Source organism: Lathyrus oleraceus, chromosome 6, assembly GCF_024323335.1.
Source record: "Lathyrus oleraceus cultivar Zhongwan6 chromosome 6, CAAS_Psat_ZW6_1.0, whole genome shotgun sequence".
In the NCBI taxonomy this organism is placed as follows: Eukaryota; Viridiplantae; Streptophyta; class Magnoliopsida; order Fabales; family Fabaceae; genus Lathyrus; species Lathyrus oleraceus.
The window spans coordinates 381,924,814-381,949,972 of NC_066584.1; the positions used below are offsets into that span (position 1 = coordinate 381,924,814).

General features: G+C 33.6%; 1 long non-coding RNA gene across 1 annotated transcript; it reads right to left on the reverse strand.

Moving 5' to 3' along the window:
- Positions 1-20,853: 20,853 nt before the first annotated feature.
- LOC127092602 (uncharacterized) lies at positions 20,854-22,317 on the reverse strand. The gene is made up of 2 exons (XR_007792228.1): positions 21,635-22,317; positions 20,854-21,543 (listed from the first exon to the last, which is right to left on the reverse strand). It is a non-coding gene; the product is annotated as an uncharacterized LOC127092602 (long non-coding RNA).
- Positions 22,318-25,159: the final 2,842 nt, after the last annotated feature.

The window sequence follows — 25,159 nt, forward strand, 5'->3', positions numbered from 1 at the left end:
TTCCCTCTATATCTGATGTCCTTTACGTAGAAGGATTAATGCATAATTTGTTATCCATAAGTCAATTAAGTGATAACGGTTATGATGTGATCTTTAATCAAAAAACATGTAAAGCCATAAATCAAAACAATGGTTCTGTCCTATTCACAGGCAAGAGGAAAAAAATATTTATAAAATTAATCTTTCTGATTTAAAAGAACAAAATGTGAAATGTCTGATGTTTGTTCACGAAGAGCAATGGGTATGGCATAGACGCTTGGGCCACATTAGCATGAGAAAATTATCTCAACTAAATAAACTCGAGTTAGTCAGAGGCCTATCTAAACTGAAGTTCTCTTCAGATGCTCTATGTGAAGCATGTCAGAAAGGAAAATTTTCAAAAATATCTTTCAAAAAGAAAACTATTGTTACTACCTCTAAGCCTCTAGAACTTCTTCACATTGATCTATTTGGTCCTGTGAAAACAGCATCAGTCAATGGAAAGAAGTACGGACTAGTCATTGTTGATGATTTCAGTCGCTGGACATGGGTGAAATTCCTAAAACACAAGAGTGAGTCTCACTATGTATTCACTAGTTTCTGCTCCAAACTGCAAAAAGAATTTGACTCTAAAATTGTTAGAGTCAGAAGTGATCATGGTGGCGAATTCGAAAATAAATCCTTTGAGGAATTATTTGACTCTAATGGAATATCCCATGATTTCTCCTGCCCTAGAACTCCACAACAAAATGGAGTTGTAGAGAGGAAGAATAGGACACTCCAAGAGATGGCCAGAACCATGATCAACGAAACTAATGTGGCTAAGCACTTTTGGGCCGAAGCTGTAAATACATCGTGTTACATTCAGAATAGAATCTCCATAAGACCTATTCTGGAAAAGACTCCCTATGAACTGTGTAAAGGAAGGAAACCAAACATTTCATATTTTCATCCATTTGGATGTTCTTGCTTTATTTTAAACACTAAAGAACATCTGAACAAGTTTGATTCCAAAGCACAGAAAGGTATTATGTTAGGATACTCATAACGCTCTAAAGGCTACAGAGTATACAATACAGAAACCAAAATTGTGGAAGAATCAATTCATGTCAGATTTGACGATAAGCTTGACCCTGAAAAGTCAAAGCTAGTTGAAAATTTTGCAGATTTAGAAATCACTCTTGCAGGATCTGACAAAGCTCCAGAAGCAACTACCACTCAGAACTCTGAGGAAATTAATCCTCCATTAATCCCAAAGAAAGCTAAAAGTCGCCTCAACATATCTGAAGAATTGATTCTGGGCAACAAAGACGAACCTGTCAGAACCAGATCTACCTTCAAGACCTCTGAAGAGACTCCTCTGGGACTAGTGTCTCTGATTGAGCCTACGTCCTATGATGAAGCACTTCAAGATAACGACTGGGTTTCTGCCATGCAAGAAGAGTTAGATAATTTCACAAAGAATGATGTCTGGGATCTTGTTCCCAAACCCAGAGGCACTCACGTTATCGGAACCAGATGGGTATTCAGAAACAAGCTGAACGAGAAAGGAGAAGTCGTCAGAAACAAAGCTCGACTGGTAGCTCAAGGTTACAGTCAACAAGAAGGTATTGACTACAATGAAACCTTTGCTCCAGTCGCAAGGTTAGAATCTATTCGTCTTCTTGTATCTTTTGCTATAAACCATTCTATTAAATTATATCAAATGGATGTCAAGAGCGCATTCCTTAATGGTTACATATCAGAAGAAGTGTATGTCAACCAACCTCCAGGTTTTGAAAATCCAAATTTTCCAGAACATGTTTTAAACTTAAAAAATCTTTATATGGACTTAAACAAGCTCCCAGAGCTTGGTATGAACATTTAAGTAACTTTCTTCTGGAACACAATTTTATCAGAGGGAAAGTTGACTCCACACTCTTCTGTAAAAACCTTAACAATGATCTCATGATATGCCAGATATATGTTGATAATATTATTTTTGGTTCAGCTAACGCCTCTGTTTGTCAAGATTTTTCTGAGTTAATGCAGGCAGAATTTGAAATGAGCTTAATGCAAGAACTAAAGTTCTTTCTGGGAATTCAAATTAACCAAACTTCAGAAGTCACGTACGTTCATCAAAGCAAATACATAAAAGATGTTCTGAAGAAATTTGACATGGCTGAATGCAACTCTGCAAAGACTCCCATGCATCCAACATGCATTCTTGAAAAGGAAGAAGTCAGTAAAAAGGTTTGTCAGAAGCTCTATCGTGGTATGATAGGCTCCCTTCTCTATCTGACTGCTACTCGACCTGATATTCTCTTTAGTGTCTGTCTATGTGCCAGATTCCAATTAGATCCTAGAGAAACTCACTTAACAGCAGTTAAGAGAATTTTCAAATATCTGAAGGGAACTCCTAACCTGGGCCTGATGTATGAAAAAACATCAGAGTATAGACTTCCGGGTTACTGTGATGCAGATTACGCAGGACATAGATTGGAACGAAAAAGCACATCTGGAAATTGTCAGCTCCTAGGAAACAATCTGATATCCTGGGCCAGCAAAAGACAGTCAACTATCGCTCTATCAACTGCAGAAGCTGAATACATCTCAGCATCACTGTGCACAACTCAGATGCTCTGGATGAAGAATCAGTTAGAAGATCTTCAAATTTTCGAGAGTAACATTACTATCTTTTGTGATAATACTGTTGTCATTTGTTTAAGTAAGAATCCCATTCTACACTCCAGAGCCAAGCACATCGAAATAAAACATCATTTCATCAGAAACTATGTTCAGAAAGGGATAGTAACATTGAAGTTCATTGATACAGATCATCAATGGGCAGATATCTTTACTAAGCCCTTAGCTGAAGATAGATTTCTTTTTATCTTAGAAAATATGAACATTCAAAATTGCCCTGAATAAATTGTGCCTCTGAAGATGTAAAATGAAACTCTGACATAAACAAATGAGCTTCTGCCTCTGACTCTGATACTTCTACCAAGTTAAGAAGATATCTGAGTTAGAAATCTCCAGGAACCATTCGTTTGGTATTCCTGAAGACCAGATAAAGCAAACACGTGGAGTGAATTGCGTCTAACCTTGGAACTTCTAGACAGCTGTCCAGAAGAAATTCAAAGGACAGACGTTTGAGATCTCCTCGAGCAGTGTGCATACTGTTGGGATTAGACATTCATTAATGAGCCATAATCATTTCTCCCTCTAAACGTGTTAACTTGGTTTTTGTGCTTACTCTGATTTGCGTGTCATTTTGCATGCGTTTCTTTTGGGTATTTAAACACTCCTCTCACACTTCACACACACTTCACTCTCACTCACTTGTTATAACCTAGTTCTCTCAGGCATTTCTACAAACAGTTGATATTCATCTCAATTCTTCATCAACAATGGATTCTCAACAACAATCTGTATTCAACTATTCTCAGCAAATGAACTCCAGCAACGCAGCTCAAAGCACATCTACTCCAACCGTTACAGGCGTAACTACAACACCAGTTTACAAGGAGCCTCACATTCTTGACCGTGAGCCTCATATAAATCTTGCAACTCCTTTTGAGAAACTGGATGTGCTGTGTGAATCCCTGGTGGATTTCAACAACATGAAGAGGAATGGAGTAGACCTAACTGAAGAACTTCATCAACAAGGTTGGGAAAACTACTTTCAACGCCTCTATGACCCTGTTTACCCAAACCTTATTAAGGAATTCTGGAGGTTTGCTGATGCTGATGATCATTTCATCGTCTCCCACGTCTTGGGTGTCAAAATTGTGATAACTGAAAAGTCAATTGCTGCCCTGCTGAACATGGAAAAAGCTGGAGGAAGAAGAATTTACAACATAAATCCCAGAGCCAAATACATTGCTCATGAAATCAACCCAACAATCTTCAAACTCAACACAGAAGGAAATCCCTCAAAGAACAAGGAACTACATCAGAATCTTCGGGTGTGGTTCAAAATCATTCTGGGAACTATTCATCATCGCCCAACATCAAACTCATCAGATTACATCAATACAGATCAGAAATGTATTCTGTATTGTATTCAGAAAGGTCTGAAGCTTTGCCTCCCTGCACTCCTCTTCAAATACCTCAGAGATTCTGTACGGGAAACCAGGAATAACATGAAACCCAGAACTTACATTCCTCTGGGAAGACTCCTCTCAGATGTGCTGATAGAAAATGGTCTCGTGGACCATCTGATTACACACAAACTCATGGATGACTTGGCAATAGAAACTGGAAGGCCTCTGAACTCCAGGAATCTGAAGAGCATGGGGATTCTGGAGAAGATTCATGTTAAACCTACTCTAGATACTTCTTGGGAAGCCTTAAAAGATCAGAGGGATATGCCAAATGGTCTATGCAAGTTCTACAGGGATGAACCCAAAGAAGCAATTCTCCACTATCTTCAACGTCTGAAGGATGAAGGAGTGGATATCTCAGACTTCAGATTGAGCGATCTGCCAGAGTCAGCTCCAGACTTCGTGAGGTTTAAAAGAGGTCCATCTGAGAAGGCATCAAAGGAGAAGAAAGCAAAGCTAGGGGAATCCTCTGAATCAAGACCTCCAGCACCTCTGCAATAGTCTTCTGGTAAGTCTGCCTCTACTGCTCCCTCTATATAGCAAGTTGCTTCTTCTACTCCTCTACCAACTCCCATCTACACCATATCTGAAACCCCTCCTTCAACAACCAGAACCTCTCAACCACTACCAAAATTCAACCTTGCCAATACCTCATTACCACTTTCTGAAGCTGAAGAAATGAATCAAACCACTTCCTCATCCTCAGCCCCAGAATCACCTCCCTATTTTGTCCTTTCTTCTGACACAGAACCCTCTGACCCCGCTTCTCCCACTCTAGCCCAACTTCAATCTCTCAACCGTAATTCACAACAACCACAACAACCTCCACCTGAACCTGAAGTAACTTCACCATCCATAGAACAACCAACCGTTACTCCATCTGAAATTCAACCCTCTGACCTCAATACCTCTAACATTACCCCTCCAAACACTTCCGCTGAACCTCAAACTCTCAACCTAAGCCCTCCAAACTCTCCACCTCAACCATCTGAACCAGAACATTCCCTGCCAACCCTAGAGGAAACAATTATGCTGTTTGCAGGAGCATCAGTTGAAAAGGTCAAGTCTTTGACCATCAACTCTGGTATCAGTGATGATCCTGACTCTGTTAGGACACACTGGAACAGAGTCATTGGCTGGATGACATCTGAAGCTTTTAAACTGAAGCACATCTCTGAGCAAGTCCGAAACGACTTCATCAGAGACGCTGAGGCAAGACTACAGGAGCGCTTGGCCAAAGAAGCTGAAGAAGAAGCCAGAAGGATAGAAGAAGAAAGAGCAAGACAAGAAGAACTTCAAAGGGTACGGGAAGCTGAAGCCAAAGCTCTAGTTGATGCCGCTGCTGCTGCTGAAGCTGAAGCAAAGGCTGCTGCCGAAGCTGAAGCTAAAGCCGCTGAAGAACAGACTGCTCTGACTTAGGGGGAGTCCTCCATTTTTGCCCCTCTGGTTCTCAGAACCCTTGATGAGCTTCAGAAAGAGCAGAAGGAAGTCCGAGCCAGATTGGATCAACAGGACACAGTCAACGCCAACATCCAGAACCTGCTGACTCAACTGCTTCAGAGAATGCCTCCTCCTCCCAACCCTTAAGCACTTAGATTTTTTTTTTTGCTTATTGCTTTGCTTGTCTTTGTTTCTGATGGTTCTTTCTCTTGTCATTATCCCTGATGTTTTGTCTTATCTGAATATATATCTATTTCTTCCTACTTACTATTTTGTTTAAGTCTTTTTGATTCTGACAAAAAGGGGGACAAATCAAATAGCTCTGATGAAAAATTGCCTAATACCTTAAGCACTCTACAAACATACTATTCTCTAAAATAAATTCATCTAACACTGGACTTAACAAATTGCAGAAGGTATCGAGAAACTTCATTGCTTGGAAGCTCTGGTAAGAACTTCCGAACTCCCTAGCCTATCTCAGGGGGAGCTCATTTCTATCTGATCTGATAAACTCTAAAATTTTTAATATTTCATCTGTCATTTGAGTGTGTTTTGTCATCATCAAAAAGGGGGAGATTGTAAGAGCAAAAATTGTTCTACAACAGATTCCAGGATTTTAATGATAACAAAGGATGAAACCAAAAATGGCACTCTAACGAAAAGTTTCTAAGTGTGCAGGATTCTAAACAAGAAGAAAGGAATCTGACTGTGTCATCAGATACAGAATCAAATCAGATACAAATTATCAGAAGATCAGAAGCATCTGAAGTAGAAACGCGCTCTAGAAGTTCTGACTCTGAGCAAAACAGCATATCAGAATATCAGAAGCATCTGAAGAAGAAGCGCGCTCTAGAAGTTCTGACTCTAAGCAACCGTACATCAGAACTCCAGAAGTCTTAAGATCATCTGAAGTCAACACTGGAAATCTAAAAGATGAGGACTATCAGAAGCTCTGAAGCCACATCTCAAGATCTCAGTCTAACAGAGTAACGCAGACTCTGATAATGAATTTCCTTATCCAGAAAGAGTAACGACAACTTCAACTTCAAATGGAAAGAAGTTATTCAGGGAGACAACCTTATTCTGGCAAGAAACAAAGAAGTTATGGCATTAAACTCTCATCAAGACTAAATATCTGCCATTACTACAAACGGTCGTTTTTCACCTCTATATAAAGAACAGCGAACCTCATTGAGAGACACCTGAACACACTGAAATATTCTCTCTCTCTCTCTCTCTCTCTCTCTCTCTCTCTCTCTCAATTCTTCACGAGCTTTTGCTCAGAACATGAAATATTCTATTTGCTCTTACTACTGTAATACTTGCTTTATCCTAGAAGCACTCTAGATTACAAACCTTGTTTTTATCTAAGTTGTTTTATATTCCTCAAGTGACTCTGCGCAGTCTGTATACTTGAGAGGACTAAGAGATCTTTCTCTTAGACGTTGGTTGTAATAATCTTTCAAGATTAGTGGATTAAGTCCTTGTTGAAGGCGAAATCACCTTGGCCGGGTGGACTGGAGTAGCTTTGTGTTATAAGCGAACCAGTATAAAATCTTGTGTGATTTTATTTTGCAAAAGCGCTTATTTTCCAAAACAATTCAAACCCCCCTTTCTTGTTTTTCTCACCTTCAATAATGACTACCAAGTTAAGTGGGGCATCGAATTTAATTCTCTAGATAATTTTAGAGATACAATACATGAGTGTGAAGTATTAAATGGTAAGGAAATTACGTTTGTGAAAAATGAGAGTTATAGGATAAGGGTAGAATGCAAGGCTAAATGTGGTTTTTTAGTTATATGCTCTAAAGTGGACCATCAACACACTTATGCTATAAAGGAAATGGTGGATACCCACACATGTGCTAGAGTATTGAATAATAGATCTGCAAACTAATGGTGGGTGGCCAAGGAAGTAGTGAAGGAAATGAAAGTTCAAACTGATACAGTTAGAATTTGAGACATTATACAAGAAATGAGACAACACTATTCTGATGAAGTTATGTCTACATTACCTGACATTAAGATAAATGTTACTCCAAACATGGTTGAACAACCTATTATGCAGAAAGCTGAGCATAAGCCTACTAAGAATGTTAAAAAACCTGTTAGGAAGATTAGAAAAGGGGGTTCAGAAAGATTGAAACTGAAATGGTTTCATAAACCTATTATAGGTCTTGGTTCAAATTCTAACCAACCAAATACTTTACCAGAGAATGATGCAGGTACAGTGACTCGGGAATATTCAACTATGGTTTCTAGTTCTAAACATGGTACATGTCTTAAATCTAAGAAATCTAGGAGCGACAAGTTAAAGAACCCTTATAAGTAGATCAAGTGAAAGATTCTACAATGGTTTTTATGACATTTTATGTACTTTATGTTTCATTTTGTAATGCACTTTGCAGTTTCCTTTTGTAATGAATTTATGACATATGCACTTTATGTGCGATTTTGTAATGAACTTTCATATTTATGTGCACTTTATGTGCCATTTTGTACTGACATAACTGGTTTATGTGTTTTTACTTTTTATTGTCAATAACAAACATTTCAGTTTAACTCATAATTGGAAATAACAAATACAAAAAAATTTCATTAGTAAAGAAGAATTGATACATTGTCATTTCTATTGATCCATATTACATGAACTTCTACTTAATGAAAAACAAAATCCGTAACTTCAAAATATTTAATTAGACCATAACTTATAAACTACATATTATATGGATTTGTAAACAATGGCAAACATAATCCGGGACACCATAAGTGCAAGGGTTAAGTAATAACTTTTGTTTTTATACGTTTGAAGCTTCTTCTTTGTCTTTTCATTCTTCTTCGAACTGAGTTTGACACCATATTCCTTCTTAAATTCCTTCTTAAATTCCTTGTCTATGTCATTCCCAAATTGCCTTAAATAAGCCATTATCATTTCACAATTATTACAATTTGTTGTAGTTTTTTTATTATTTCCATTCCCACCATGAGCCTGACTAAGTCCATAGAAAAACGAAGATTAAAAAGTGAATTTTCCCAGAAAAAACAAAGAAGACGTTTATAAATCTCTTACCCAAGCATTTCAATATCTCTAGAATTTTCTATAGGGGTTTTCGACTGCGTTTGTGATCCACATATTCATTGTTTGATCACATCCACATTTGGGTTGATTTAAACCGTTTAATGATGTTTTGTTACCATCCATTTAGATGAAGAAGATAATGGAAGATGTGAATTTGAAACTACAATTCGATTGGAGCAGCATATGAGAGTTTATTTAGGTGGATGGAAAGAATACACAAATCTATTGGAGTTGTTGCAGAGTAGAATTTTATTGGGTGGAGGTCGAAGTTATAGGGTTCTTTGATGTTGCATTTACAGTGAATTAAAAATAAAGCAAAATAAATTAAGAAAATTTTAATTGAAACAAAACGCATAAAACCAATCTAAGTCTCAGTGACTTAGGTCTCTTTTTTTAATCTCCATTCAATCACTCTTTCCTGTAACTTCATGATATGACTCATAGTTTAATCCCCCTATAATTTGCACAATTTTGCATATCCCCTTTGTTCTTATAAATTGGAACTAAAATTCTTATTCTCCAATCATTTGACATGTGTTTTGACCTCATAATCTCATTAAAGAGTTTGGTAAGCCACTCAATACCTCTATCTCCAAGAATTTTACACATTTCAATAGGTATGTTGTCTGACCCAAATGCCTTATTGTTACTTTTTCTTTTCAACTTTTCCTTTACGTCCTATTTCTGTATCCGAAGATAATAATTAGAGTTCTGATTCACGTCTATAATATTTAGTCTGCTAGAGTCCTATAAGATATCAAACCTTCATTAAATAAATTATAGAAATACATCTTCCACCTATTCTTTATATTTTTTTTCCTAAACCAAGCCTTTTCCATCTTTAACAGACTTCACAAACCCTAAACCCTAGTCTTTCTTATCTTCCCTTAGCAAGGCTATATATATATATATATATATATAGATATATAATATATATATATATAGATATATATATATATATATATATATATATATATATATATATATATTTATATATATATATATTATATATATATAGATATATATTATATATATATATATATATATATATATATATATATATATATATATATCTATATATATATCTTATATATATATAATATATATATTCATATATTATATATATATATATATATATATATGCACAGAGAGAGAGCGAGAGAGAGAGAGAGAGAGATTTTCTTCCTCCTTGGTTCCTAAAGATTGGTATAATCCATTAAAAACTAGGGTTCTTGCTTCACTTACCGGTTTTTTGGTCTCATTTTTAGCTTTCTTGTACTTTTCCCAAATTTTGGCATTCTTACACCTAGACCACTCTTTAAAATAGTGCTTTTTACTTTACCTTTACATTGGACACTTTCATTTCATCACCATGATTCTTTGCCCCCTAGTTCCAAAACCTCTTGATTCACCGAACGTCTCTTAAGCCACTTTTCTAATATATTTGACCATCTTATTCCACATATCATTTGCATTTCCTTGTAATTATCCAAACCTTCCGCCAAAGATCTTGTGTTGGAAAATTCCTTGTTTTTCGCCCTTAAAATGCCACCTCTTGATTCATGATACAACCATGTGACTTTTTCTCTTTGCTCTCTCCTTAAATCTTACATCCATAATGAAAACTCTATGTTGGTAATCAAGCTCTCTCCCAAAATAACTTTATATTCCAAGCAAATCTTCCTATCTGACTTTCTGATAAGAAAAAAATCTATCTGAGAACATGTCATCCTATTTTTATATGGGATAAAATGTTCATCTCTTTTCTAAACAATGAATTTTCTATAGTAAGATCCAAAGCCGACAAAAACTCCAAGATGGATTTACCCTTCACATTTACCTCCCCTAGGCTAAACCCATATCCACACTCTCAAAACCTCTTGCTACCCTACCTACATATCTATTGAGACCCCCCTCATACGAAAAGCTTTTCTTCTTGGGTATATCCTGAAGTAAACCTTTTATGTCCTCCCAAACTTTTACCTTAAGGTGTTATGCTAACCTAACCTGAAGTGTGTAAGCACTAATAACATTAAAGGTGTCTTGTTCCACTATAAATTTCAAGATTATGATCCGATCTCCTACTCTTTTCACATCCACAATATCCTTCTGCCACTCCTTGTCCACAATGATCTCCACCCCATTTGTCGATCTGACTTTTCCGGTGTACCAAAGCTTAAAATTCGAGTTGTCTAATTGTTTTTCTTTTTCACATATCCATTTCGTTTCTTGAAGGCACATAAAATTGATCTTTCTCCTAACAATGGTGTCCACTATTTTCATGGATTTCATAGTAAGTGTGCCTATATTCCATGATCCAAAGTGAATCCTCATCTCATGAACTAACTTCTTTACCCACACCCTTTCTCGAAAGTGTGGAAATCCTTAAATATTTTTCACTACATTCGGGCGGCGATGCAACAACCATTTTTCTTTTTACACTGTACTTGAGTCATACATCGCGTTGCTTACGAGCAATGACCTAGCATTCACATTATTTCATAGTTGATCCATGTCATAGAGATTCGATAAAGTTTTGCGTTGACTGTCGGCTGACATAATCCTTTCCTTTTATCTGAGCTTGAAACCGACTATGTATAACAAAGCTAACATAGGGATATTATATATATATATATATATATATATATATATATATATATATATATATATTACAACTTGTGAATCCATGAAAATAAAAATGAAAATGAAGTATTTTTAGGTTCTTGCATGTAAATTAAGGAATATAGATTAAAATATAGTACCATATAAAAAATTAACAAAAGTCATTAGACATTAATGTCTTTTTCGCAATTATATTTGTGATAACAATATTTTCATTAGTTGATGTGCGCATATTATACCTATTATCCACAACTCATTAAATGCCTTTCAGATAGTATTGGTCAGAAATTATTATAAAAGAACAAATTGGCATTAAACTCATGTTCAGTGAGTCTTCTGGCCACATTTAATTGTAGTTATTGTATTGTCATAAAATTAAACAACTCTGTAAAACACTTTAATGTATCAAAATGAAAGAAGGTAACACATGTGATAAACACCCAAGAAGTTAAATGGTGAATTCTTATCTAACCATCTAAAAAAAAACTGGGTAAGATTATTCAACTAGTGTGTCATCAATTAACATATGTAATTATAAATAAGATTATTCAACTAGTGTGTCATCAATTAACATATGTAATTATAAATAACTCCTGTATATCCTCTAGTAATTATTATAAGTAAGAAATATTTTTCATAAATTTATTAAATAAATAATATATTTGATCATTATTATATATCTATATATCAGATATATCAATTATTTAATAAATTTAAAAATTTACTATTGCAATTTCAAAAAATGATTTATTTTATAATTTAATATCCTTCACCAATAAATCTAAAATAACTATGGTGAAAATTGAATTAAATAAGATAATAAGATGTATATTAAAAAAAAACTCTCTCCATATTATAATTGTTTCACTTTAACATTTGGTATTTTATTTAACATTTTTAAAAATTTTAGTTTTAGATTATATTTTAGAAGCTTTTAATTTAAAATAATAATAAAACTCAATTGAAAATAAACTTTTCTTTTTCTAAATGTTTAAATTAAACAAATTTGCTATTATATATGACTCAAAATTATGGTTTTTTTTTCCTTTCAAATTTCTGAACGTAGACTCAGATAAAGGTTGAAAATTTTGATACTCTTCACATTTAAATTACTAGATTCATTTTTACTTTTGCATATTTTTAAGATAGTAATTTTTTGGATTAAAAATGACATTTATTCATTCAAATTGATAGATTACATCGAATAATTCAAATTCAAAAATGCTATAGATTAAAAAGGACGAATATGCAAAAAAACTCAAAACACCCACATTAATAACATATAACGGTAAAATGCCTACAAATGTGAAAAAGCCTACAAATATGATGAAATTGAAATGTTCGGAATACACATGTCTATCAGTCTGCAACGTTGACGACATCAAAGTCATTGATTGAATAAGCACTGGATCAAAACTTATATGTCAATTTGAATTGAACAAATACCGCACCAAGACGGGAAAACAAAATAATGCCGCAATAAGATGACGATCAATACAACATCGCACTAAGACGACAAAATCACGAAGAAAAAAACAAAAAATATATGTGGAATCACTTATTTTAATGAAAATAAAAGGAAAAAGAATTTAGAAGGGTGATTTTGGATCATAAATTGACCCTAAAACCATCTATCTTTAGTGGATGAAGAAAAAGAGAAAACCAATATTGAAGAAAGAAGGGAGGCGCACTACTACAAAATTTACTTTTGGTAACATTATTTTACTATAGTCATTCAATCCACCGTTATAATATCTCAAATTAGAAGCGCCTGATTTTTTATTTTATTTTGTTAGAAGATATTTCATTACGGTTGTGTGAAACAACGGTGGTGATAAATTAAGCGTTACAAACTTCAAATCCCAGCAGCAACATTTTGTCATTTTTCCGATTAGAAAAAGAGAATGTCCCTTAAATTCATAGGTTAAATAGAAATTGAAAAATGTTTAGCTACGATTTTATTTATTCACTATGGTAACATGTTATGTATTTAACTACGGATGTTCTTAACAACCGTGGTGAAAGGCTTTCTTGTCAATTAAAACAAACAAATTCTTTATTTTCTTCATGACATGCCCTAAGCGAACCAGACGACGACGATAGCGAACTCTTGATCTTCACTATCTTCATTCATTTGGAACAAAACTATTTACCATCTTCTTTTTGTGTTCACCATCTTCATTCATTTGTAATAAAAATCTTCACCATATTCATTTGGTCTCTTTCTCCTCTTCGATGTATGGCACATTATTTTTCATGACTGATGTTCATTGCTTTTAGTCCTTTTATGTTAATTTTATCGTTACTCTTCATGGCTTATTCTCATTGCTTTCATTGCATTTTTGAAACCTTGTGTTCATATTGTTCATGGTTCATAGTTCATTGCATTTTTGAAATCTTGTGTTCATATTGTTCCTAGTTCCTAGTTCATTGCGTTTTTTGTTGTTAAATATCATATTATTATGATGGCTATGCATATTTTAGATTTAGTGTTATATTATTGTTTTGAATATGCTTTAAGTATTTTTATGCTTTAGGTTTAGTTTTTGAAAAAAGGGAGTTGTGTCAAAAGAGAAAAAGAGCTTCTCTTCCCTACGGCCACTTTGACACCATCTAAACATTTTTCATATCTTTCTCTAATATTTCAGATCATTCTCTCGACATGAATCAAGATAAAGATGGTGTTAGCAAACTTTTCCGAGATATTGAGACTTCAAAGGAGGTTATTGATATGTTATAGTTATGCTTGAACAAAGTCAAGGAAGTTAAAGTTTTTAGGGATCACATTACTATTGTTGAACCGTCTGGTGGAACAAGCTATAAGAAGATTCTGATCAAGAATCTTAACCCTGAAAAGATAAGAAAAGTAGAGGCTATTATGAAGAACCTAATGAATTTGGATGCAACGGATTCTGAATCAGATATAGAACTTGAGAACTACACAAATTCAATTAGGCATGAAGATTGAAAATTGCCCTTCATGTATTCAATATATTGTAATGTGTCAAAGTATGATCGGGCTAATATGGATGTATGTATTCAATTGACTTTTAAATTGATGTGTGGAACACGAAGCTATTACTAATCCAGGTCAAAACTTTTTTTCATACTAAAATTTAGTTTCTTTATGTATTATTACTGGTAAAAAATTTGCTTGATAAATTAATGTAGCACCTAGTTAGCATGCCTTAATTTAGCTTCATGTATTCTTCCGGAAACCTTAATAATCGATTTTGCTAGTCACCAGGTCACATTAACGTAAGCTATAAGTAAGATCTCTCTCTCTCTCTCTCTCTCTCTCTCTCTCAAAACAAATTGTTATTCCCATACACTACCCGTTTTGGGTTGTGAAAATTTTTAGTTTGTTATTCCCATACATTACCCGTTTGGGTTGTGAAGATTTTTAGTTTGTTATTCCCATACACTACCCGTTTGGGTTGTGAAAATTTTTAGTTATACTTTGAATTTCATCATTCAGGTGAAGTTTCCATTCTTACGTCTTGAAACATGTGAGAATCAATTTAATATGTTTAATTTAATATATGTCTTTTTTTATCTAGATTTTCAATTGTGCATGCCAATTGTTTGTGTTATTGTGTGAGTCAAAATAATGCAATAATTATGGAATGCAAGTGTTTGAGAGTAAAAATAATTAAAGGTCATTGTGTTTAGTTAACTAGATGATATGATGTATATGTTAATCATGAAATAATCATTGTCTTTTATGTAATACAATTTTTTATATGATACGATTCACAAATTCATGTTTCTGGTTCTGGTATGATACGATTCACAAAAATACAGGTTAAGAAATGGAAAAATATATAAAATTTGAAAATAAAATAAATAAATAAATAAATAAATAAATAAATATAAATATATACATATATATATATATATATATATATATAATATATATATATATATATATATATATATATATATATATATATATATATTATATATATATAAAGCAATTGATTTCAATATAGTTGCCAAACCAACGATGGTTATATGTTGAACGCTATCCAAAATAATTTAAATTCCAAAAATGGCGTTGGTAGGAATTGAACCAATGCCCTTTAAATTTTTCATATCAGTGATGTATCACAACTGTGGTGATAGGTAGCACGCATTTGAGTTCTCTACCACACACACTAGATTGTGATTGTAAGTAACGCATATACAACCACACACTACTTAACAATGACTGGTCCTCCCTAATTATATATCTTTGTTAACCGTGATTATATGCGTTATTTGTAGTAGTGGTGACAGCTTATTTTTTAAGATAGTAATAAATAGTTGCTTTAATTATAGTAATAACATAAATTTGTATTTAATAAACTATTCTTAAATACTACTAGTAGTTTATAAGATAAAATATAATTAATTATGATAAATTAATAGATATTATATTTACTTTTAAAAAAGAAATAATTTAAGACAGAAAAAATGGAAATAAATACCTAATAGAACATATGGAATAGTTTGATTTGTGAATGGTTATTACTATTCCCAAATATAAGACCAGGATAGTTAGTAATAATATAAAAAAATGTTAATAACTAATAATGTTTTTAGATAATTGTCCTTCTAAGGAAAGAGTTAGTTTTTTTTCACTATGATATTCATAATTGATTATAGAAAATCATATAAAATAAATATGAGAATTATTTCGTTATGGAACTAAAATTGATCGGAGAACGGTGGTTACGATGTACAATAGTGGACATGAACTTTTGATGCATCGAAGGAGAGGTTGATTTACAAGGTTAACACTGTTAAAAATAGTGGACATATATAAACATAGACAAGAAGAAACACTCAATGGTTTAGGATTTCAATATAATAAATAAAATTTTGAGAATAAAGGTTACACCAGAGTATAAATAATATATGCTAAGAAATACCAAACTATCCTTACAAAGATATAATAAAACAATATAATAATAATACTAATATTATCTAACATCTCCCCCCAAACTCAAGATGCATTAGTAGGAAACATCGAGAGTTTGTCAATAAAAAAACGAAAGATGTTTAATGGAATGCGTCTTCGTAAATAAATCAGCAATCTGTAAAGCAGAGAAGACAAACTGTAGATTAATTGTTTCATGCTGAACATGATGACGAGTGAAGTGACAATCAATCTCAATGTGTTTGATACGTTGATGAAATACTGGGCTATGGGCAATTTGGGTGGCACTCTTGTTATCACAATACATGGGAGTTGGTTCAGAAAGAATGACACCCATATCATAAAATAACCAACACAACCTAACTATTTCAATAATGGTGGATGCCATAGCGGGATGCTCATCTTCTGTAGAAAAGAGAGAGAGAGAGAGAGAGAGAGAGAGAGAGAGAGAGAGAGAGAGAGAGAGAGAAGATATCTTATTTCTTAATCTTCCAAAAAATAATAAAGTCTCTAAGAAAGATACAATAACCTGTGGTAGACTTATAATTTGTGAGGTCTCCATCCCAATCAACATCAGAATAAGCATGTATCTTCAATGAGGACGATGAGGGAAATAGAAGGCTCTGAAATTGGGTTCCCAGAAGATAACGACATATGTGAAGAACAGCTGCCCATTTCATTGTAGTAGGAGAGACAACAAACTGACTAACAACATGAACAACATAAGAAATATCTAGTCTAGTAATCGAAAGGTACACCAGGCTGCCAACTAAAGTGCAATATAAGGTGGGATCTGACAGAGGAACACCATCAGATGGAACATACATCACCTTCAACTCAAGAGGACTATCAACTACTTTAGTATCGGAAATGCGAGTCTGTTCAAGAATGTTCATAATATAATTTGATTAAGAGAGAAGATAACCTCTAGGAGAGTAAGCAACTTCAATGCCTAGGAAGTACCTAAGAGTGCCTAAGTCCTTCATCTCAAACTATTTGGCTAACTGTAATTTCAAATCATTAATTTCATCCATATCATCACCTGTAATAATCATATTATCAACATATAATGAGAGTAAAATACGACCATGATAAGTGGTCTTAAGAAACAAAGAAGAATCATGATCACTAGAGCGAAAGCCAATAGATGTAATCACATTAGTAAAATTATCAAACCAAGATCGTGGAGCTTGTTACAGACCATATAGTGCTTTCTTCTACTTACAAACTTCGCCTTGATTATGAGAAACACCTTGTGGAGTTACCATATAAACTTCCTCTTGAAGATGACCATTTAGAAGTTCATTTTTAACATTCATTTGAGAAATATGCCATTGACGAACATGTGCAACTGCAATAAGAGTGCAAATAGTAGCCACGTTAGCAACAAGAGCAAAAGTTTCTTTATAATCCATACCATATTGTTGAGAGAATCCCTTAGAAATCAGGCATGTTTTATAGCGCTCAACTGACCCATCAGACTTAGTTTTGATCTTGTATATCCAACGAGACCCAATAACTCATTTTCCAAGAAGAATATGTACTAATTCCCAAGTACAAGATGTTTGAAAGATCAAAACAATATTGGATGACGGACTCTTAAAAATTTGCAAGTACTAATTCCTAGAAAATATGCTATTGAGTCTCGTTGGATATACAAGATCAAAACCAGAGTCAATGGTAGTAGGAGGAGCAACAACAATATTGGATGATGGACTCTTAAAAATTTTCTTACTAGCTCTCAACAATATAGGACATTGTGATTCCCAATGATGTTTCTCCTTGCAAAAGGCACATTCATCAATACCAACTCCATCCCTACCATGAGATTTCCTTTTGTGAAATGGAGCAACAAAAATAGATTGAGGAGTGAAGAGAACTCATTTATCTGGAATCAAATTAGAGTGATACTTGAGTCTAATTTCTTCTGCCAACAATTCATTAAAATCGAATCAACACTGGGAAGAGGATTTCGATGTAGAATACCCTCACGAAGGCCCTCAAAATAATTCCTAAGGGCCATTAGAAATTGAACCAAACGTTTCTCTTCTCTTTGATCAGTGTACACTTTGACAATTTTCAACTCATTCGACTACATAAGAGCCAATTGATCCCACAAATTAGTCATCACTGAATATAATTCTTGAATGGTCATATTATTTTGTTTGAGAGCTCTAATATCACACTCTAGCTTATACCGTTTTGCAAAATTAGATTGAGCATACAAACGTTTCAAATGGTCCCAAATCTCCTTAGCAGTATCATATTTTGCTAGTTGCACATCTATTGACTGAGAAACATAATTATTGATCCAAGTAAGAATCTTTGAATTAATAACATCCCATGTTTCCAGCTCTTTTTCATATTTTTCTTCATCCATTCTATCTGTGGGTTTAATAGAGGTTCCATCAACATAACTCCACATCCTTTTTTCCTTTCAATTTTTTTCATTACATCACTCCAATAAGGATAAATTTCTCCAATGACTTAAACTCTAACAGAGTAAAGAGAATCATCTTTATCACTAATCATTGTGATTAACGATAAGATAACCAAAACACCACAATAAAATAAAATTGACCCAAGGAAATACTTATTTTAATAGGAGAAACTTTGATCTCCAGTTCTTCCTAATTCTGATTCTGCCAATATTGTGTGGGAGGTTGTCGCCAATTATGAGTGTAAGTTTGCTTGGAATAATGCGGTGCAATTATGGCGTCTGTTTTAGACCTTCATATAGGTTGGGAACTACTATATCAAGAGATAATGGTAAACCTATACCATCCAATAACAATTGTATAAGGAATAAACACTTACGAAATTATGGAATAACGATGGGTTGAAATTTTCCTTCATCAATTTACCATAGACTTAGTGGAATTACCGAAGATGATCACTCGAAAATTGTCTTCATCAATTCACCAACAATTCAGTCAATTGACCATAGATCTGAATTTAAACCAAGCTCTTTAATACCATGTTAACAACAATGAACATATATAAACATCAAGAAGAAGAAAGACTCATTGGTTTAGGGTTTCAATAGAATAAATAAAACTTTGAGAATAAGGGTTACACCTGAGTATAAATAATATAAGCTTGGAAATACCAAACTACCCTTACAAAGATATAATAAAAAATATAATAATAATACTAATATTATCTAACAAGCACTCCAACGCTTAAATAAGTATGTGAATGAGAAGAGTGAATACTTTGAATTTTAATAGTGTACTTGGAAAGTTGATAGTGCTTATCAATGTTAACCTATACCATAAAATCAATATGTAATCGCTCTGGTCATCGTAGAATTGTTGTCGACCTATGTAAATCAATGTTAACACTTAGACTTTTCCCAATGCAACATTTAGTTGACATTTTCTACTAAGTTAAAACTCCATGCTAACAGTTGTATATTCGGATGTGTGTGAACTGATGCAAGTAAATTCTTATGGTGACAATAAATATTTTATCACATTCATCGAAGATCAAAGTAGAAAACCACGGAAATACCTAATCAAGAGAAATGACAAGGTATTTGAAGTGTTTAATAAGTTTAAATCCATGGCTAAAAGGCAAATCGGTCACAAGCCCAGAGTGCTAAAAATGGATGGTGACGAATTTGTCTCAAAAGACTTTAAGAGGTTTTATGATCAAGAAGGGATAATACATGAGGTTGTACCACCTTATACACCGCATCAAATAATGTTTCCAAAAGGAAGAATAGATCGATCATGATCATGGGATGAAGCATGTAAAAAGGGAAGAATTTGCCGAAAAAGTTATGGGGAGAAGTGGTATCCACGACTGCCTATTTGCTAAATAGGTGTCCAATAAAGAAGCTTGAGAATGTAACATCAGAGAAAGCATATTCAGGATTCAGACTCCGAAAAGGGAGAGTTGATGATACTTGTAGGGTATCACTCTACCGGTGGTTATTCAACTCCGAAAACCAGTAATAACGTTTTTGAGTTTCCAAGGTGTGGGGCGCATCCCATGGGATGAGATGATTATGAGTCCGTTTGGCAAGACAAAAAAAAGCTTTTAGCTTTTCAGCTCACATTAATGAAAAAACTCTGTTTGCTAATTATTTTTTAACTTTAGCTTGTAGCTTTTTTTACTAGGTTTTAGGTTTTTCTCAAAATTTGTTTGAAGTAGCTTTTGAGCTTCTAGCTTTTATCTTGTGACATTTTCTTCCATTTATACTCTTATTATATATATATATATATATATATATATATTATATAATATATATATATATATATATATATATATATATATATATATATATATATATATATATTACTATTATTGGCACGTTGCGTCAATTAATTATGGCAGTTTACGATGGTTAGAACTATCGAAAATGGAAAGTCGCGGCGGTTCATGTGCTGTCGAAAAAGGTGTCTCTCAAGACTGTTCTGTTATGGTTTGTAAAATTGTCACTCCAACTGCCGTAACATTCTGCGACAGTTTTTAAACATCCTCCAATATATTCTTACGATGGTTGTAACCATCATAATTGTATAACATATATTTCATTATAAATATCGACGGTTTATAACCATCGTTAATTGTATTATTTAAAAAAAAATTACATTATATCCTCTCTTCATGTTAGTAGAATACCAATACTATTACACTGTTCTATTCTAACAAAAACAAAATACCATGAAAAATTATAATTTTATTAAACAAAAAAACTATCAAGATACACAATAAGGTCAAGAACATGTTTATATTCACCATCATAAGATTTTGAAAATCAGAAAATGAACCAATTAACCATAAAACCATTGAGATCATATGATAAATATTCTACAGACTACCTTGGCCAAACACAAGGCCATAACTTAGAGTATTAAAGTTATATACCACATTAACACAGTAATTATAACAATCATAATATATAATCTTAGTTAAGTAAGATGCACTATCTTCGTATACCAACTTTGAGTTCATAGAAAGTAGTTGCATCACTTCTATCAGTATCCATAACCTGTCATTTCTCTCAAACCAACAAATTGCTCCTCTAATAGACAAATGAAGAACAAGTAGTTGTGAAATAAAAGAAACGAAACCTAAATATCAAAATCAGGAGGAAAAAAAACAGCCAGGAAATGATTCCATGGGCATTAACATGAATAAAACCTAAATTCCCAAATAAAAAAAAACATCTTTAGAGAAATATAAAACATAAAACGTGAGTAAGACATACCTTCACTAAGTATCTTTTAAACCCATATACCATCTTAAAATGCAAGTCAAAAATTGGTTAAGACTTGTGAAGAATTTGAGAAGTTTCATAGGCTTATCAAGATGGAAGTACAGGAACAAGATTTCGTGCGACAACCTAAAATTTGGGTGACACGTTTAATTTATGTATGCCTTTCCAAAACATGATCAAACTTTCCCTGAGAAATATATGATAAAAAATTTAGCTTTTATTCATCAAGTAAGTATTATCCACCTTCTGTCACGAAGAAAATAAGAAACTATAATTACCTCTTCTATTAACTTGGTCAAATTGGTTCCATACTCCTCGAAAGTTGGCATTTTATTGTTACTATTTCCTGAGCCAACATTAGTAGTAACACCTTCAGCACTCTCATCCACCATGTGAACCTATGCCCATTCCAAAGAAATATTCATAATAATGCAAAAAAAAAAACCATTTCCCCCACTTTAGAGGTTTCCATTCTTTTCTCTTTTCAATCTTTTATTCACTCGAAAAAAACAATTAACAATAAAATAAAAAATCAAATAAAATTGATCCAAGGAAATAATTATTTTAATAGGAGAAACTTTGATCTCCAAATCTTCCTAATTCTGATTCTGCCAAAATTGTGTGGGAGGTTGTCGTCAATTATGATTGTAACTTTGCTTGGAATAATGCAGTGCAATTATGACACCTGTTTTAGACCTTCATATAGGCTTGGAACTACTGCATCAAGAGATAATGATACACTTATAGAATTAAGGAACAACGATGAGTTGAAAATATCCTTCATCAATTTACCAAAGATTCAGTGGAATTACGGAACATGATCAATCGAAAATTGTCTTCATAATTCACCAAAAATTCCGTCACTTGACTGTAGATCTGAAATTAAACCAAGTTCTTTGATACCATTTTAACAATAATGAACATATATAAACATCGAGAAGAAGAAACACTCATTGGTTTAGGATTTCAATACAAATAAATAAAACTTCGAGAATAAAGGTTAACCGAGTATAAATAATATATGATTGGAAATACCAAATTACCCTTACAAATATATAATAAAAAAGTATAATAATAATACTAATATTATCTAACAAGCACACCAACGCTTAAATCAGTATGATAATGCTTTTCAATGTTAACCTATACCATAAAATCAGTATGTAATCGCTCTAGTCGCCGTAGCATTGATGTCGACCTATGTAAATAAATGTTAACACTTAGAATTTTCTCAATGAAACATTAAGTTAACTTTTCTACTAAGTGAAAACTCCATGTTAACAGTTGTGTATTCGGATATGTGTGAATACCATTGATGACAATAGGTATTTTATCACATTTATCGATGATCAAAGTAGAAAACCATAGACATACCTAATCAAGAAAAATGACGAGGTATTTGAAGTGTTTAATAAGTTTAAGTTCATGGCTGAGAGGCAAATCGGTCACAAGCCCAAAGTGCTTAAAACAGATGGTGGCGAATATGTCTCAAAAGACTTTAAGAGGTTTTATGATCAAGAAGGGATAATACATGAGCTTGTACCACCTTATACACCGCATCAAAACGGTGTTGCCAAAAGGAAGAATAGATTGATCATGATCATGGGAAGAAGCATGTTAAAAGGGAAGAATTTGCCGAAAAAGCTATGGGGAGAAGTGGTATTCACGTCTGCCTATTTGCTGAATAGGTGTCCAATAAAGAAGCCTGAGAATGTGAGATCAGAGAAAGCATATTAAGAGTTCAAACTGAATCTAAATCATTTGAGAGTTTTTTATTCTGTAGAAAAGGGAGAGTTGATGATAAGGGAGAGTTGATGATAATTGTAGGTTATCACTCTACCGATGGTGATTCAACAACGAACACCATTAATAACATTTTTGAGTTTCCAAAGTGCGGGGTGCATCCCATGGGATGAGATGATTATGAGTTTTTTTGATAAGACAAAAAAAAAGCTTTTATCTCTTCAACTCACATTAATGAAAAAAACTCTGTTTGTTAATTATTTTTTAACTTTTAGCTTGTAGCTTTTTTTAATAGGTTTTAGGTTTTTTTCAAAAGTTATTTGAAGTAGCTTTTGGACTTGTAGCTTTTATCTTGTGACATTTTCTTCCATTTATACTTGTAGCTTTTGGCAGTTTACGATGGTTAGAACTGTCGTAAATGGAAAGTCACGACGGTTCTTGTTCAGTCGCAAAAACGTGTGTCTCGAGATTGTTCTGTTATGGTTAGTAAAATTGTCACTCCAACTATCATAACTGTAGCGGTGTATTCGTTACTTTATGATTTATTGATTAAACCAAAAGCAAAGCATACAAAGAATCGAGTCGCCACCGCACTTTTATTTATCCAAAGGAATGGCTAAAAAGCGAACAAAAGCCTAAGAAGTTTTACACATAGAAAACCAATGAAAAGATCAGAGATCTGGGTAAGGGGTTAATTACGCAATGGGAAGGTGTTAGGCACCCAAAACGTCCTAGGTACTCCTAGGGAGCCCTTTTCACACTTGTTGTACGAAATGTTATTTGTTTATGAAATATTTATTGTGCAAACATGGATTGAAGGGATAAGAAAAGAATATACAAGTTATTATTTTTGTGTTTGAACGGATGAACCCGTTGCCTACGTACCTTTCCATGGAAGGTAAGGATCAAAACGCCGTAATTCGGCTAAAAGATTTCCAAAATATGAGTGGATTCATTTTAAAACAAAAGCCCTAAGGTCTTTCGTTATCCACGGGAGAAAACTCAACCTTATACAAACAACAAGTCCACCATGTGAGAAAAGCTTCAACTTGCTAGTGAGGGGTTAACCCTATAATAAGCAAGGAAGTCTTACAATTCAATCACTAAGGACAAAAGGTGAGATTAACATCAACCAACTAGGATAAATCAAACCTATGGCTAATGTATGAAAACTTATCAAGAATGGACAAAGCCACAAAACAATTGAGTGAGTGAAATTAACCAATTAGGATTATTCACAAAAGTGGTCAAAGTATGATTAGAATTCAATTCAAAAGAAGTTTAAAGAAACAAAAAGATGGGACGGTGAGGAAGTAAAACTTCTTAGATGTTCACCTCTTGAGATCATATGTAGATGATTCAAGTGATTCCTTTGGAATAGGCAACAGTGCAAATAACAGATGAACCAAGTAAATGGATACCGGATGCCAATCAATGGACTTATTCCAATCTCCTCAAACACAAAATGGATACCGGATGCCAATCAATGGACTTATACCAATCTCCTAAAGCAAAAAAAAACATGGATACCAGATGCCAATCAATGGACTTATACTAGTCTCACAAAGCAAAGAAACAAGGATACCAGAGGCCAATCAATGGACTTATACTAGTCTCCTACCATATCACAGGAAACAACTGCCAATCAATGGACTTATGCTTGCCTCCTCCATGGACAAAACAAAATGTTACAAAGCAAAGTTTATGAAATGATATACAAGTGATGATGATAAATGCACAAAGGCACACTCAAGCAAATATGCATAGATGAATCAAGTAAGCAATCAAACAAGTCAATTAGCACACACTATACACAATCAATTAGGCTCAATCAAGGTTAGGCTTTACAGCCAACTGGAATGGGGTAATTGTGCTCTTAACCCTAACATTGAGAGTTAGGGTGAAGCAGATGAAATGGAGATGAGGGGTGTGCCTCATAGCTCTTATCCCTGGTCAGGGAGAGCTTTGATCAATGGAAAGTGTGGGAGTTCAGAAAGTAGGAACTCTTCTCCACATATGATAGACTCTATAAGATCTTGGGTTATTATTCACAATGCATC